Raw genomic sequence first — 15,350 nt, 5'->3', positions numbered from 1 at the left:
TAATAATAAAAATTCATTCATAGCCTCATGTGACGGGTGGGCCCCATTTGCTATAAATCGATGGGCCAACTTGCCCACCTGAATTAGACACCGAATTTCCGTTGTATTTCTAGCCTGACTCTGGTTACCGAGAATCGCTGCTTGCACGTGTTGCTGAGGAGACGCTTTCTCATGGGAAACGAGCGAACAGGTACTCTAGCACAGGGAACCGCTTTCGGCGCCTTGATACCATTTTCTGCTGACTAGGGAACTTGACAATAACCACCTAGTTCCTAAGGGTGGAATAATCTGAGTTCAACCGCGGAATAATACAAGTTCCGCGCAGTGATACAGGTGTTTGGCGGCATCTGCGACCGAGGTTACATAAACCTGGGACCTCCAGGAGGAGCGGCCACTTGTAATCAGTCAGTCGTTTAGTCTGTCCGAATCTATGTCGAGTCCGAGCTGTCTTGCATCGTGATTAATTGTCTCCTAAGACTCTCATTCTCGTTGCTGTCCCATCTCTCTCTCTTAGTTATAGAATCAAAAATATTGCATCAAATGGATCATTGTACTGGATTAGATTTGCTTTCATAAATAGAATTAGTTTGTAAAAGAGACTCTCAGGGCCATTCCGGGCAACTCCCATGCTTTGGGGACGCCCAATAAACAATTAGTACCGTAATTCACGAGTATTCTTCATTCACTGAGCGACCCACCCTCTTATCAACATCTAAATATTTTTCAGTGAGACGCTGAGCTAGTCCGGAGGTCTGTTTACGTGACAGGTAAATAACCAGGTGTAGGCTCACACGTAACACCTCCCAATGCTTTTAACTGACCCTCGCTACTTATTTTTCAATTGAAAATTATTCTTATTTTTCCGAATAAAAATAAAAATATATTTATAGCCACCCAGTACCTCTTATTCACCCTTGCTACTTATTTTTCATTTAGAAATTACTTCAATTATTCTAGATCGAAATAAAAATTTATCCCAAGCCGCCCAGTGTGTCTTACATACTCTTGCTACTTATTTTTTAATTAAAAATTATTTTAATCATTCGAAATACTAATAAAAATTCATCCATAGCCGCTCAGGGCCTCACACTGACCCTCGCTACTTAATATTAAATTAAAAATTATTGTTATTATTCGAAATAAAAATAAAAATTCATTCATAGCTACCCAGTGCCTCTTACTGACCCTCGCTACTTATTTTTTATTTAAAAGTTACTTTAATTATTCTAATTAAAAATCAAAATTTTGTCATGGCTGCCCAAGGCCTCTAACTGACCCTCGCTACCTATTTCTCAATTAACGATTACTTTAATTATTTCAAATAAAAAAAAAATTCAGACACAGCCGCCCAGTGCCTTGTTAATGATTGTTTAATCAACAATTACTTTAATTTTCCTAATGAATAAAAAAATCCAGTAACTTTTGCCCTCTGCCTTTTTCTGAGCCCCGCTACTGATTCTTCATTAAAAATTTATTCAATTATTTCAATTAAAAATCAAAATTCAGTCGTGCCGATTGAGTTCAGTAAAATCTCCTTTTTTTCCTGTCGAATTTGGTCAAATCTTGTGCCTGTAATAAAAAAAATAAAAATATCCTCACTCACATTCATACGTGCATTGTTACCGTTACACTGACGCTAGCCCACACTAGCGCACGATCTCACACGTTCACCTAGCATCACGTACGTCTGCCGTCCACGTTTGTTCCGTCCCTACTCTCGGTCTACTGCGCGAGACGCAGGCAGCAGATCTCTCGTCTTACTCTCGCGTCTCTTTCTGCCTTTTTACTCACTTTTCATTATTCTGTCGCGCGCTCCTGATTGGTCACTTTCATTAATTAATTATTAATTATCCATGCGTCTGATTCAAAAATGGCTAAGGACTTTTCGTCTCAGAATATTTTTCTCTTTCGATCCCTACAATGGGGTGCGCGACTTCTGGGGCACCCTGTATATAATAATGGTATCTATATGTAGATTCATAAAATTATCTATGTATACATGAAATCGCAAAAATGATTCTACGATATATTGTTAAGGTACTTCGTTGCTTTAGAATTTATAATTTCTTAGAAATTAAAAAAATAATCGACGTAAAATCGGAATTGAAAACTTAAATCTTGATGGAATTATTTGTTTAGTATATGGAACTATATATTGCCGGAGGCCTGGCTAACAATTTTTGAACTTGACAAAACTAATAATTTTTGAGAAATTAAATTTTTTTTCAAGTTCCTATTATTTCATTCGAAAAATACTATATGTTAAAAGATTGTTAATCATTGGAGTAACAGACGCTTGGATAGAAAAAGAGAATGTTTTATAGTAATCACAAAATACCCACTGGAGTAAAAAAAGTTATAAAGAATTCTATATACTTCATCTATAATTTTATATGAATTATATATACATCTATATAATTATAAATGAATTACATATGCTTCTATATAATTAGATATAAATCATATATAATGATATATAGTTTTTTTTACTCGGGTATGCCTTTATATGAGTACATAAGTCTACTTATGTGATGGTAAGGGTATGAGTATATCAGACTATGAATCCATATCAAGTTATATCAACCCTGATCAGGGATTTTTTTTTCAAGTTTATCAAAGTATATATAACTTTATAAGGTTATATCAGGGCATTAGGACCTATTAAAAAGAAATGTAAAATGAGATATGAGCATATCAAGCTATATCAAGTCTGATATAGACATATCAAATTAATAAGGCTTGATCAGGTCTGATATGGCCAATTTTCGGATCAGGCTATATCAGGACATATAAAAAATTTAATATGGTTATATCAGATCATATCAGGCCAGATATGAACATATCAAAAATTTTTATATGGCCTCATCAGCTCATATCAAGCCTGATCAGAATATTTTTTCACGGGATCTAACGTCTAGAGACCATTTGTCTATTTGTTTATCTACTAATAAGCTTATTAGTTTATCAAAAATAAACTTACCTCGATATATTATAGAGCGGGAAGTTGCAGGGATGGCCTTCAGGGTCAACCGTTTTCCTAATTTTTTTTTAACCCTTACCCTCTCAAATGTTTCTATTTGATATAAAAAAAATTAGAAAAACGGTAGACCATGAAGGCCATCCGTGCAACTTCCCGCTCATTTCATACCTAGTTGCTTAACAAAATTGTACTAATGATGTTTTTGAGCTTTCCGAGCTCAAAGATACTATTTATATGTTATTTTGAGCTCTCTGAGCTTAAAGAAATAACTTTTCATGCTTTTGAGCTCTTCGAGCTCAAGGGTCTGATAGAAGTTTGATAAAACACAATTTTTCAAATTTTTAAGCCGCAATAACTTTTGAATGAATGAACCGATTTTTACGCGGTTGGCGGCGATCGACGTGGTTTTTTAGGTAGATTTCGTAGAAATCTATCTATTGCATTGGTCCTTGTGTCGGAATTCACACGGAATTTTGTCATTTTATCTCTTATGTAGTCGAGTAAAGCTCAAAATTAGCACTGGTTCAAAAGTTTATATATTTATATATATATATATATATATATATATATATATATATATATATATATATATATATATATATATATACATATATGTATAATAACGTGGCTTGTGGACACGATAGCGTCTACAATTCTCAACGGATTTAGATGAAACTCGGTACACATATTCTTTGGATAATTAGCTTGAACGAGTTCGAAGATGAGCATAATCGATCAATTAGTTTAGAAATGGCGGCCATTTAAAATTTTCAAATAAATGAAAATCACGTTTTAGAGATAGCTAATTTTTGAAAAATTTATATGATAACTCATGAAATTACCTTTAATTTGACGTATATAACATTAACATTTTGACCATTTTTAGTTATTTTATCAAAGTTAAGAGTACAACTGAACCATTTTCAGGCAATGTGTAGTATAACCGACTTATTAATGTTATTTTATCGAGAATTCTAACCAGATTCTAATGAAATTTAGTATACAAATTCCTTGGACAATTATTATTCATGATAATAAAAAAAATAATAATAATCGAAAAGAAACAGGGAAAAGTTCAGTTTGAATTTTTTTTTATTATTATTGAAATAATTGAAATAATTTGAACTTAAATATCAAGTAAATATTAATAATAGTAGATTTTTAATTTTTTTTTTTCCGTATCTTTCATGCGTGTTGGTAACTTCCTTTTCTATGTTGGAGTTTATCAGCTCAGTCAACGACATCACACTACCGTCAATTTTTGAATATCTTCGATCGTTTCAATCATGAGGTACAGAGAATCTAATAATTTAATATACTAATTAATAAAGAAATTCGGGAATGCGTTGACCCTATAGACCATTCCTCTAACTTCCCGCTAAGCGTTCGAAATTAAAATAATTTTCCAAAAATTTCAGAAGAATTTCGAAAAATTTCATTTTTAAAAAAATTTTTCTTCAACGATGTCTCACGAACAATTTAAATGATTTTGACGTTTTTTTGGCGGTGATCAACGCAGTTTTTTGAATTTAAAAGCTGATTAGTTCTTAGAATTGATCAATAGAACCGTTTAAAAGTTATTCTAATGAAACAATTTTTTCAAATTTATGTTTTTGAGATTTCTCAAAATATTCCGTCCCGAATCGTTCGAAACTACGTAGGAAATCTAAGTTTGATGAAGCTCCTTCTATCGCCATCAACGGCGTTTAAATTGATCAAGCCGTTCAAAAGTTATGAGAGGTTTACACACACACGTGCGACATCTGGACACAACCGCGTGAATAGTCATGATAGCTTCCTAGGACCTCAAAACGTGAAGATTGATGAAAAATCGATTTTCGAAAATTGGTGTGAAAACTTCCCGATAAAAAAATTGAAAATTTTCGATAAATCAGAAAGTTTAAAAAAATATGTCTTTCGTAATTTTGAATTTTCTGGTTAAATAAGGGCTGTAAAATAATTCTTACTAAAAATTTTTTTAACCACTCCAATGACCTCAACATGATCACCTTTGTTAAATCTATTAATAAATGGCAACTCAAAATGAATTATTTTTGCTTCCAATTTAAATTTCAATTTATTGGCTAGAGAACCTTGGCAAGTTGATGTATTATCGATTCTATTCTTCACGATGTCAAAATTTGTTTTAATGTAACCTTGAAGTCCTATAAATTCACGATAAGTTTAAATTTATCTAGTTACTTTTTCAGAAAAATTCTATCATTCAAATAAATGTAATGGAATGGAAAAATATACTTCTTTTAAAATGTACTTAAGGTAATACGAGCACAAAGGCACCTTTTGATAAAAGGCTTGATTTTTTTTTTAATATGAAGTTTAAATATGTCTAAATAAATTCCGAAAATTTGAAGGAAATTGCCCGATTACTTAAATAAATAATTAACTTAAAATTTAAGCAATTTAAGATTGGTCTCATGGAGTAATCTCCAAACATTGATACATTTCTGTATTTTTCTTGTAAAACTGTCGGTGAATATTTTTAAAAAACTTATGGATGAAAGTAAATATATTAGTGATAAATTTAATTTAAAGAAATTGACACTTTCCCGACTAATTAAAGTGTATTAATTAAAAGAAAAATAAATGCCGCCATTAGCCAATGTTAAATGTATATCAATCTATTGAGAAAAATCATATGGTTACTGCTCTCCCCTTACCGCGCTAGAGTCGATACCGATCCCCACCCCGCCTAGCGCTCGTACTTCCTTAAACATTCCTATACATTTCATAAAAAACATCCGGTTAGCATGAAATACATACGAATTTTCTCTCTTAAGTATTGATAGCATTCGTTAATCTGTACTACAGGATAATCATTGTTGTCTTCGTTTTCTTGATGATGTACATTGGCTCTTCCGAGAATACTAATTTTCGTATTAGACTGTATAACTAACTCTAATGGAACAGTTCCTTTGTTTAATTTACTGAATTGTCCAATCTTTTTTGCAAATGCACCATCAATGTGAATGATCTATTTTTAATAAAATAAATATTGTATAAGAAAAGTATATCATTGAAGAATCAATTATAATAAATGAAAAATGATAAAAAAGTAATTTTTTGAATTATTAAGTCAATAAAGTTATTACTGAGCCAATTTCAATCAGATTAATAATGCGATTGATGTCCTCATCCCATGTAATCACTTGGATTTTGTCATTTTCGTTGTTACTTATAACAAATTTGAAAACGGTAGAATCTTTGTGTGTAGGTCCCACAGAAGCTCCAATTGGTGCAAAAATTTGATTAATCACACCTACTATTTCGCTAAAAATATAATTATATCTATTATATTAGTTGTTATTTAGTGTTGAAAAGTTAATATCTTATACGCACTACATAAGATTTATTTTTTTTTAATATATTTTTATTTTTTAAATATATTTTTATTTTTTTTTTAATATATTTTTATTTTGTAAATATATTTTTATTTTGTAAATATATTTTTATTTTTTAAATATATTTTTATTTTTCAAGTGTTACTTACATCATAGTTGAATATAGTTTAATATTTTTTGCGAAATTCGATGAAAATAATTCAATTTTGTCACTTTCTTTGTCTGATGAGTACTTCGAAATAAGGCTCATTCCCTCAGAAATCGACATTTTATATTTCTAGCAAATAATTATTTTTTAAATTTATTAATTTATTATTTTTATTGCTGTTTGTAATTTTTGTTGTTTGATAATTTTTTATTTAGTTAATCTTTTGTTTTTATTACTATGCTATGGAGTTGGTTTCTTTTAAATTTGGTTTAGAAAACGAATAAATTTAATCAAATCATTTTTATAGATTGATAATTGATAAATAAAAGGATTAGTTAATGTTTATATATATAAAATTATTTATACTACTCCAATTTTTATTTTTTCAATTGTAATGGACTCTATATTACCTTTCTAAATAATTATTTTAAATATAATTACTATCATTATAAAGTAGTAGTAATTTTGAAGATTGTAAATATCCGGGGGGTCGGAGTTAAATTATTAACCAAAAACCAGAATATTAAATTTTAAATTATTAAATCATATTTGTATTTATTGATATATTTAAGTTTGTATGTTTTGAAAAATTAAGAAACAATGTGCAGTGAAAATTGTCAATCAGTATATTATCACAATGATTTCGAAATTAGCTCGGTTTAGATTCAACAATTAATGTATCTGTTTTCTAGGAAGATCTTGCTATAAGTCCATTAATTCTTGATAGGAGAGACAAAAATTAAGAGAGAGAATCAGACTATATTCCAAACAAGCCAATGCTATTACTACTACTACTACTACTACCACACAGAAAAAAAGGTTCACTTGAGCCAAGAAAATATTTTTCTTCCTAATTATTTTCTTGGGCGAAAAAAAAATTTTTTTCTAACACAAGAAATTTCACTTATTCCTACAAAATTAATTCTCTCGCTTCGTATCTTGATCCAAGAAAATTTATTTAAAAAAAGAAAATCTTCTTGTTTTGAGAAAATTCAGCTTCTTGCTCCAAAAAATTTAGTTCTTGATAAAAGTAAATTTTTTCGTCTTGAGAAAATTTCTCTTTTGCTCTAAAAAATTAAATATCTCGATAGAAGTAAATTTTTATTGATTAACATGTCAAATGGGAAGATCAAATAACACTGAATCATTTTTTTTTATTCAATATGTATAATTGCACGCTAAAATAATATAAAATGGGTATCAAATATTCAAGCTTAGCTAAAGCAGGTGGCGCTGCTTCCTTAAAGTATCTAAAAATATTGATCAAATATAAAAATTAATTGTATCAAGTATTTATGATAATTTGAATTAAGAAAAAATTACTTCCTCCAAGAATAGAATTAAAAAAAAAATTTTACTTCGGCCAACACAACTTCGGTCTTCCTTCAGGCACCCAAAAATTTTCTTAAGCCAAGAATTTTGTTCTCCAGTCAAGAAATTTTTCTTTCTGTGTAGAATCACAGAGTCTGGTATGAAAATATCAACATTAAGGGAAAAGATTATTTCACAAAATTCGACTAATGATTTGTTTATCAATTTAAGTAAAGATTTTTTAATAAAATTATACAAAATAAGTAATTAAAAATTAAACATTTTGAATATTAAAACCGTATCTTCTTCAGTAGTAATTAAATCATCCTAAAAAAAAAAGTTAATCACTTTTTAATTTTTTGTTTTTCAATTCATTATCAGGATCAATAATGACATTTTTGTTGGCTTCGATAAGCTCAAATAATGACATTACATTATCGTCGATTTTTTTTATGTCCTTTAATGATTGAATATTGACAGTGGTATGATCTAAAAAATTCAAAATTAAACCTACGATATTTTTATTTCAACTGTTAATTAATATTGAATCACTCACGATAAGAGGTATCAATGATACCAATAACTTCAACATGTTGACCTTTTGTGAGGTGGTTGGTAAACGGAATTTCAAAATTAATAATTTTTGCTTCAATTTTCCACTTGAACTTATCTACTAGAGATCCGCAGCAAGAATTGATGTTTGTTTTTTGATTTCTAATTATGTCAAAATTAGTTTTTATATAAAGCTGGAGACCTAAAATTTTTTTGAAAATATAAATTTATCACTATAGTAATAATAAAAGATAATTTTCAGTTTAAAGTTTTACAGGATTCTAATTATATAATTAAAATAGTTAATATTTATTTTATTTAATTTGATTTTCTACATGAAAACAAAATGTTTACTTGAACCAAAAAAAATTCAAATTATGACCGATTATATTTCAGTGTAGAAAAAATTGTTTTGTTTGTCAAGAAAATTTTTTTAATTTAGGAATCTCTTATTTTAATTAAAATAATTTTCATTTATAAAAATATTATTTGAATAAAAAAAGTATTTGATCAATAGTAAATTATTTTTTTTGTTCATGCATAATTTTTTTTTATAAATTTGTTGTGAATAATAAAAATGATACGCACGAATCTTTTTGTTTAAATGTTGAAAACAATTCGCAAGATCAACTAAGGGGTAGTCCACCGTTTCGTCGTCTACTTCTTCATTCAATATATGCTCTCTTAGGATCGATATTTTAGTATTCGATTGAATTATTAATTCAATTGGAACAGTCCCATCATTATATTTAATACCTCTTTCGTCGATCGTTTTTGAATAGGATCCATCTATATGAATTACCTATAGTAAAACATGAATATTATGTATTAATAGAAGATTTATAAATAAATTAATAATTTAATGAAATTGTTCGAGTGTAATTATAGAAAAATTTATACAGAGCCGATTTTTATATCATTAATGCGTTCGATGTCATCTTCCCACGATGTTACTTGAACTTTATCACTTTTATTATTTTTTATAACAAATTTGAAAACCGTACATTCTTTTTGTACTTTTGTTATGAATACTTTTCTGGGTGCTACAATTTTGATAATAATTCCAATAATTTCTCTATAAATAACAATAATATTTCATTATTTTTTTAAGAATCTATTATTTTTAAAGTATTAATTTTATTCTCATTTTTAACTGAATACTCTTTGATTTTATTTTCATTATATTTTTATTTTCTTAATTTGTTAATTTTTAGTCAATTATAGACGTTAATATATTATTCTTACTATGAATAATATTTTTATGTTTTGATCAATTAAATAAAAAATTTTTTACTCACATTGTTGGTGAAAATGGCTTAATCGATTTTAAAAATTCAGATGTAAACAAATTAATTTTCTCGTCAGCAGAATTATCATTTGAATTCTTATTTCCCAGACCACTTTTTTGAACTTTTTTTGACATTGTCAATTTGAATAATTAATTAATATTAATTGATCACCTCGTTCTGAATGAATATTTCCCGGAATGTATTTATTTTATAAGCCTAAGTTTTAGTTTATTAGTATATTGACAGCTGGATTCGTTTCATTTGTTTTTGCATGACGATTTTATTATATTAAAAAATTTTAATTGAAAAACATAAATACTCTAATGGTTAATTGAATTTTTATCTACATATGTAACTATAAGGATGGTTCATTTTCGCAAAAATTTTTTTTTTTCGCTGCTCATGCAAAATATTAATCTAAATATATAAAAAAAAATTCTCACCAAGTCTGAGCCCTTAATATTAGTTTTAAGTACTTATAATTTAATATTAAAGTTTTACTATTCAAAATGCATGTAAAAAAATCTTTTTTCTTTCAAATTTCTAATGCTTACCCGGCTTTTACAATATTGCAAATCGGTTTGATGGACTTTGTGGGGAATTTCACGCTCTTCAAAATAGCCTCGGAGTTTTTTTGTGTAACTCGCACTGGTTAACTAGTAGGAGTCGTCAGGAGAAGTACAGTTTTTGAAAAAATATATTTTCTTTTAATTTTTCGAGCAAACCGCTAAAAGTAGGAAGAAAAAAAGGACTGACTGATAAAAGAAAAGTTATCCAATGTGACGGGTGGGCCTACCCTCCCGTCAATATTATGATATTCTATATATATTTTCTACAAATCGATGGGCCAACTTGCCCACCTGAATTAGACACCGAATTTTCGTTGTATTTCTAGCCTGACTCTGGTTACCGAGAATCGCTGCTTGCACGTGTTGCTGAGGAGACGCTTTCTCATGGGAACCGAGCGAACAGGTACTCTAGCACAGGGAACCGCTTTCGGTGCCTTGATACCATTTTCTGCTGACTAAGGAACTTGACAATAACCACCTAGTTCCTCAGGGTGGAATAATCTGAGTTCAACCGCGGAATAATACAAGTTCCGCGCAGTGATACAGGTGTTTGGCGGCATCCGCGACCGAGGTTACATAAACCTGGGACCTTCAGGAGGAGCGGCCTCTTGTAATCAGTCAGTCGTTTAGTCTGTCCGAATCTATGTCGAGTCCAAGTTGTCTTGCATCGTGATTAATTGTCTCCTAAGACTCTCATTCTCGTTGCTGTCCCATCTCTCTCTCAGTTATAGAATCAAAAGTATTGCATCAAATGGATTATTGTACTGGATTAGATTTGCTTTCATAAATAGAATTAGTTTGTAAAAGAGACTCTCAGGGCCATTTCGGGCAACTCCCATGCTTTGGGGACGCCCAATAAACAATTAGTACCGCAATTCATGAGTATTCTTCATTCACTGCGCGACCCACCCTCTTATCAACATCTAAATATTTTTCAGTGAGACACTGAGCTAGTCCGGAGGTCTGTTTACGTGACAGGTAAATAACCAGGTGTAGGCTCACACGTAACAGAAAAATTGGCGCCCAACGTGGTTGTCGCCCAGCTAAGTGAATTGAGTGAAGTGAATTGTGCGGAAAATTTAGTGGTGAGTACCCAGAAATCGGAAAAACTGAGAACTCTAGGAAATACCCGGGTATAAAAGTAAGAGTTATTGAAGAAATTCAAAAACGAATTGAAAAAAGAAGATAATTGAAAATGAAAAAGTGAATTGAAAAAAAGAAGATAATTGAAAATGAAAAAGTGAATTGAAATAAAGAAGATAATTGAAATGAAAAAGTGAATTGAAAAAAGAAGATAATTGAAAATGAAAAAGTGAATTGAAATAAAGAAGATAATTGAAAATGAAAAAGTGAATTGAAATAAAGAAGATAATTGAAATTGAAAAGTGAATTGAAAAAAAAAGAAGAATAATTGAAAATAGGAAAAGTGAATTGAAACAGGAAAAATAAGTGAAATAGAAAAAGTAATCCAGAAAAAAGAAGAATTATTGAAAATAGGAAAAGTGAATTGAAACAAGAAAAATAAGTGAAATAGAAAAAGTAATCCAGAAAAAAAGAAGAATTATTGAAAATAGGAAAAGTGAATTGAAACAGGAAAAATAAGTGAAATAGAAAAAGTAATCCAGAAAAAAGAAGAATTATTGAAAATAGGAAAAGTGAATTGAAACAAGAAAAATAAGTGAAATAGAAAAAGTAATCCAGAAAAAAAAGAAGAATTATTGAAAATAGGAAAAGTGAATTGAAATAAGGAAAATAAGTGAAATAGAGAAAAGGAATCAAGAAAAAGAAGAATAATTTACATAGGAAAGTGAGATAATAAGGAAAGTTATTGAAATAGGAAATTAATTGAAATAGGAAGAATTGAAGTAAAGTGCAATTAAGAAATAAGGTAACTGGAATAAGAAAAGTAATTAAAACAAGTGTCCCCGAAAAAATAAGAAATTCAGTGAAACAAGAAAATAAAGTGAAAAAGAGAGAGAGAGGTCAAACAAGTGTCTCCAGAAAAGAAAGAAATAAAGAAATAGAAGCAGCTACTACAAGGGAGAGGAACACAAGCCACGCAGAGGATAAATTAACAGCCAGCAACAAAAGAACGCGTCATCAGCAGGGCTCCGAGGAAATAGGAAGGCCGACCAATCATTTTAGAGGGCACAGGGAAACAGTAAATGCAGATTACAATTCAATTGAGCATCTTGACACTGAGGTAAGTCGCAAAAATTGATCATATAAAAGAAGCCGGTGACGAGGATCGGCAGGCGTGGTTCGACGGGTGGCGCGATAACGAATCACACAACTCCACCCCTAGTTCTGAAAATTCCGACATTGCTCTTGACGACCTTTCATTTGACGCACTAATAAACGAACGGACATTAGAGAACGGTTCGACGAACGGTGTCCTAGACGACGAATCAGAAGAAGAATTATCAGGAGAACCAGTGACGACCATGGTGGAGACAGAAGAAGCCCGGTTGAAGCGCATCATATCACTCACGAGACACATCCCAGTATTTTCAGGAGAAGGTGATGTCAAACCATTTATCAACGCCATTGAATACTGTACCCCTAGGCTAAAGGATGGGGATGAAGAAACCTTCATTTTTGAATTAGCGTCTAGACTTTCAGGCGTTGCAGTAGGCAGCATGAGGACAGTCATGAAGACAGCTCGGACAATCGACGCAGTCATAGAAAAATTACGACAAAATTTTGGGCGTACCGAAGACTTCTTCGCAATATTAAGTCGACTAACAAAATTATTGCAGGAGGAGAATGAGAGCGTAGCAAGATTCGGGGCACGTTTAGAAAGTATGAGAAGTCAGGCAGCTAACAAAATCGACAGGAGTACACTTACAGCGGACCAAAAACAATATCGAAATAATGATTTAAATGCAGCGGCCCTGGAAACATTTATTGTAGGTCTCACACCGCAGCTATCATTTGCAGTTTCCACCCAGAAACCTAGGAACCTTACAGATGCATTGAAAGTGGCAATGAATAAATTAAGAGAGGACAGAGTTCGCCACAGAGAAAGAGACCACGCTAGAATCAGGTTGGCAACATATGGGGAAGAATTGCAGGCCGAGAACTCAACGAAGAAATCCAACAGGGAATCAGTCGGAGAGGAACCACTAGTATTCACCGTTACGAACGATGCAGCTAATATTGACCAAGGTGGCCCAAAATGTTATGGATGCGGAGAGCCAGGACATTTTATACGTAATTGTCCAGATCAAAATGAGAGACGGCAGCAAGTACGGCGAGGAGCACACAACCTTCGAGGAACCGGACAACTGTGCAAGAACAACAACCACGATAATGCCAGTAATTTCGATAACAGGAGGTCGTATGGTAACAATTACTATGTCAATAATAATCAAGCCGGTCAAGGATATCAAGGTAACTACAGGGGTCAAGGATATCAAGGTAACTACAGGGGACAAGGAAGAGGCAACAATTATCAGAACAGAAGAAATCAATGGCAGCAACAACCAGTAGACAACCGAAGAGATGGATCAATGAGCCCGCAGTATCAACAACAATCTTGGCAACAAAGACAACGACTACCTCAGAACTAGTGGCAGCAACAACCACAACAAAGACAGTATCAACAGAACCAAGGTCAACAAGAACAAATGTATAACACAAGCCATTTAAACTAGAGAAGGCCGGGGCAGCAATATCCCCCGCTGAAACGGCCGACTCAAAAACCTCGGAAAACAGCGAACGTAAGCTAAGAGAGAAAAATATTAAACTATATGGGAAAATACATACAAAAATAAAATTCAATGCGAAGGAAGTTAAGGGTGGAAAAGCAACATTTTTAATAGACACTGGGGCAGAAATAAACCTTATTAGGGACAGCACGCTGGGAACAGAGGCAAAAATCGACCGATCAAAGAGAACGAAACTCCAAGGAATCACATTAGAAGCAGTTATAAGTTTAGGACAGGTGAAATTAGAAATCGAAGGCCGAACAACCATCTTCGATGTCGTAGGGGATGAATTCAACCTAAAAGAAGACGGAATCCTGGGGTTACCCTTCTTGGGAGAGCAAGAAGTGAAGATCGACTTCAAAAACAAAAATTTAACTCTTGGCAATAAAAACTTTAAATTCCAAGAAGAGATCATCAGAATACTTAGGAGATGCGCGCATCTGGTACATGTCAAGGTGATCAATGCTGAAAAAGAGGGGTACATTCCGCGATGCGACATAGCACCTGGCGTTTATCTGGGAGATGCAGTCGTGGCTGTCAACAACGGGGTAGCATGCATGTATGCTTACAACACAACAGATGAGGAACACATATTTACAGTGCCGTACCTGGAGGTTGGAAAATTTGAAGAGAAATTAAACGAAGCAACGATACATAGCGTTTACGAGGAAGGTGCGAATGAGGAGACGAGGCAAGAACGAGCAGACAAAATACTTGAGATTATACCAACAGAACACCTTGGGGAGGAAGAATTAGAAATGGTACGTCAAAATATTTGGTACGAGCCTGACATATACATACTACCTGGGGAGAAACTTCAAGCAGCAAAAGTACCACCACACAGAATACGGACGACTGACGATATCCCAATAAATGTTAAACAATACCGAATGCCTCATAATTTAAAAAACGAACTAAAATCACAAATACAAGGCATGCTGGATGCCGATATAATCGAACCTTCCGATTCACCATATAGTTCGCCTGTATGGATTGTGCCCAAGAAACCAAAACCCGACGGATCAAAAAATTGGAGGCTGGTGATAGATTTTTGCAAATTAAATGACAAAACAATTCCGAACTCATACCCGCTACCTGATATTCGAGACATACTTGACCAACTTGGTGGCGCTACGTATTTTTCGGTCTTCGATCTCGACTCAGGATTTCATCAGATTCCATTGGCAGAAGAAGATAAACATAAAACAGCATTCTCGGTTCCAATGGGTCACTATCATTATAAAAGAATGGCAATGGGACTTAAAGGAGCTCCACCAACATTCCAGGGTACCATGGAGTGCGTGTTATCAGGCTTACAGGGGGAGTTATTATTCGTATACATGGACGATGGAGTAATATATGGAAGATCGCTGGAGGAACACCGCCAGAAATACGAAAAGTTTGCTGACAGATTGAAGAAAGTAGGATTGAA

General features: G+C 32.2%; 1 protein-coding gene across 13 annotated transcripts in view; it reads right to left on the bottom strand.

Annotated features, from left to right (window-relative positions):
• Positions 1-15,350, bottom strand: part of LOC123261717 (potassium voltage-gated channel protein Shaker) — a 1,350,734-nt gene that overhangs the window by 626,361 nt on the left and 709,023 nt on the right. Inside the window, exons 5-7 of one of the 13 annotated variants that reach the window (XR_006508744.1) lie at positions 8,939-9,152; positions 8,355-8,552; positions 8,148-8,287 (exon numbers count right to left, since the gene is read on the bottom strand). The exons of the other annotated variants lie outside the window; for them this stretch is intronic. The gene's annotated coding sequence lies outside the window, so the exon portion shown is untranslated. Of the gene's footprint in view, positions 1-8,147; positions 8,288-8,354; positions 8,553-8,938; positions 9,153-15,350 lie in introns of those variants that run through there. 13 annotated transcript variants of the gene reach the window in all.

This window comes from Cotesia glomerata, linkage group LG3 (genome assembly GCF_020080835.1).
Source record: "Cotesia glomerata isolate CgM1 linkage group LG3, MPM_Cglom_v2.3, whole genome shotgun sequence".
Taxonomy (NCBI): domain Eukaryota; kingdom Metazoa; phylum Arthropoda; class Insecta; order Hymenoptera; family Braconidae; genus Cotesia; species Cotesia glomerata.
The sequence above is the reverse complement of the archived record's forward strand: the minus strand, read 5'-3'. Positions and strand labels throughout refer to the sequence as shown.